This window comes from Echinops telfairi, unplaced genomic scaffold (genome assembly GCF_000313985.2).
Source record: "Echinops telfairi isolate 266 unplaced genomic scaffold, ASM31398v2 ScPeMD7_7410;HRSCAF=8448, whole genome shotgun sequence".
NCBI classification, from domain to species: Eukaryota; Metazoa; Chordata; class Mammalia; order Afrosoricida; family Tenrecidae; genus Echinops; species Echinops telfairi.
The window spans coordinates 15,652,029-15,655,282 of NW_022111310.1; positions in this window are offsets into that span (position 1 = coordinate 15,652,029).

Genomic DNA, 3,254 nt, shown 5'->3' on the forward strand with positions numbered 1-3,254 from the left:
AACTTTGTTCTTCTAAGTCAGTGATTCTCAACCTTCGCCATGCCACGACCCTTTCCTCATGTTGTGGTGACCCTTCAACCATGATTTTCGTTGCTACTTCATCGCTGTCATTTTGCTACTGTTATGAATCATAATGTAAATATCGGATAAGCAGGATGTATTTTCAGTGTTACAAACTAAACAGAATGAAAGTATAGTGATGCATCACAAAAACAATGTCATTCTATATTGTGAAATGTTTATTTCTAATGGCAAATAAATGACATTTTGTCTGGAAGCATGGTGTAGCCTGGGGAACAGTCTTCACGCCGGTACACATATGTGGACGTATCTACATGTGGGCGGACCCGCCTGGAGACGGATAGAGGAGCCATGTCTCGGTTCCTAAGAACATCGGAAATATGCGTTTTCCGATGGCCTTGGGCGACCCCTGTGAAAGGGTCGTTGGACACCCCCCAAGGGGTCGTGACCCACAGGTTGAGAACCACTGCTCTAAGTGTAAACGAGGAACTGCCACCCAGCTGGATGTCTTCCTGCTTATCTGTGTCCTTGTCAGCACAGGAGCATGTGCTCGGTTTTATCCCTTGGCAGGGCCTGCGGGAAGGGAGGAAGGAAGCGTGCTTTGGGGAGTTGGGCCATGCTTTACCTACTTGTCCCCATGACTCCAGAAAGGGAGCACTCTGATAAGACATTGCTGTCATACTGCAAAGTCAGAGAAAATCCCTGGACTAACTGGCTTTACATTTCCTTTCCTTTTCATTTAACAAAATAATTCTCAAGTCGAAGATGGCGGCCACAAGACAGGAAGAAAGGGAAGAGGAAAGGCATCGCTCCCCAGTCAGCAAGGTGGACGTCCCCCAGGGACTCCCCGGCAGACTCCACTCAGTCTAACAGACCAGCATTACCCCCTCCTCCGTCCACCCACGGTAGCCAAGGAGGCCGGGAGCTTGATCTTCAATGTGGTCAGCATCTGCAGAGAAAAGGGTTTAGATGGAGTCCCCCTGAAACTTCCCCAGGAGTAGCTCCCTAGTTTTGAAAAATAAAAGCATTGAGAAGGAAACTAGTCCCCCTCAGGATTAAAACATATCATAAAGCTACAGGAATAAAGCCAAAGTGGTGCACACACAATCTGACAGAAATCTCACAGAAATGAAAAGAGCCCCGGTAGGATGCTGACTAAGTGCTTGGCTGCTAACTGAAAGGTCAAAGGTTCAAGGCCATCAGCTGCTCCGTTGGATAAAGCTGTGACAGTGTGCTACTTGATGGGGCAGGGCTGCTCCCTCTTACAGGTTTGCTGTTGTTAGCACTGACCCAACAGCCAGAGGAAAAGAAAAGAATTGGCCAAGAAACAGATCCTAGAATCTACAACTCAATGTATGGATTTTGAAAGCCATCAGAAATTGCCTAGAAAGGGGAGCGGGTTTCAAAATGTTCATAGAAAAATGGAATGAAATGATTAATGCAATCCCACCCCCCCCACAACGTTTTAAAGTCCCTCATTAAAACTCACGGTCATCCAGTTGGTTGTGCCATCCGCCCTGCAGGACACAGGGGACTGCCCTGGTGGATTTCCCAGATGAAAGTCTCCTCTCTCCCACCCAGCTCACCACCACGATGTCCCCAGGGATCCCCCTCAGATGGCTCCGGGAAAATTAGCTGTTAAAAAGAAAATACATCCTTACCACACACCATGCAGCAACACAAATTGAATATGAATAATACAAAAAGTCAAACCAAAGGTTATCATTTATCAAGGGGTCACGAGAGTGGGAGGGGGGGGAGGGAGGGAAAACATAGGAGCCGATACCAAGGACTCAAGTAGAAAGAACATGTTTTGAAAATGGTGATGGCAACAGATGTATAAATGCGCTTGATACAATGGGTGTGCGGATTGTTAGAAGAGCTGTGAGAGCTCCCAATAAAACGATTTATGTATATTAAAAAAAAGTCAAACCACAAGATTGTAATGTTGCTCTCGAGTTGGTTCCAATCAGCAACGCTAGGTTTCACAGATCGAGCCCGTATCCTGTCCTGGGCCAGCCTCACAGCCAGGGCTCTGCTGGAGCCCAGTGTGGGAACAATGATGTCAACCCGTGTGCTGAAGATCGGCCTCTGTCTGACTGATGCTGTACTTGACCAAACAGAAGGTCCTTCTCCAGGAGCATATCCCTTTTGACAGCATGTCCAAGGAGCAGTGCCATCTCCACTTCTAAGGAACTTTCTGGCTGTACGTCTTCCAAGACAGACCCACCCTAAAATCAAAGCTTGCAGTACTGAAAATGTATTTACCCGGAAACAGTATAAATTATGTTAAACTTGGAGAAGCCAAAGGGAACACTGGTTAATGTCTGAGTTTCATTCCCAGGTGTGTCAGTCTTTTTCTGATTTCTTACCGTGTCAAAGAAAGTTGATTTCCCCTAGAGCAGGGGTCCTTAAACTTTTTAAACAGGGGGCCAGTTCACTGTCCCTCAGACCGTTGGAGGGCCAGACTATAGTTGTTTTTTTACAAAACTATGAACGAATTCCTAGGCACACTGCACATATCTTATTTTGAAGTATAAAAACAACAGGACAAAAAACACCCGGCGGGCCTGATAAATGTCCTCGGCAGGCCGCATGTGGCCCACGGGCCGTAGTTTGAGGACCCCTGCTCTAGTGCCTTCAAGCTCATTGAGATAAATGTCTGCATTTATGTCACTCTGTGTACACCAAACATTCATAAGTTCAAGAATCAGAGCATGAAGTCTTGGGTTAGAATCCCAACCCTGCAAGGTTCAGGCTGATAGTCTTGAATATCTTCACGTTTCCAAACCTCAGTTTTATCACCTGTAATGCAGGGCTGTAATAATAACAATAATAGTTACATACCTACAACATAGGCTGTTCCCAAAATGCTTAGTCCCGTGGTAAGCACGGGATAGCGCTCATTCATCTAGTCATTCATATTATGCTCATAAAATGCCTAAGAAACCCAGAGAAATGTCCCCACCTATCATTGTCTGATACAGAGACCATAGAGAATGAAACAGTGTGTGGTTTCATTTAAAAATGCACTCTTCTACACTAGAGCACTGACACAACGCACAACATTCCTCTCGTTCTTCAACGCTTCCTCCCCACCACCATCATGACCCCAGGTCTACTTTACAAACCCAGCTGGACAGGAGCATGTGCACGGGAACAGATAAGAGACCACAACCCAGGAATCCAGGACAGACAAAGCCCTGGACAGACAGCAATGAGAGAAGGGATAC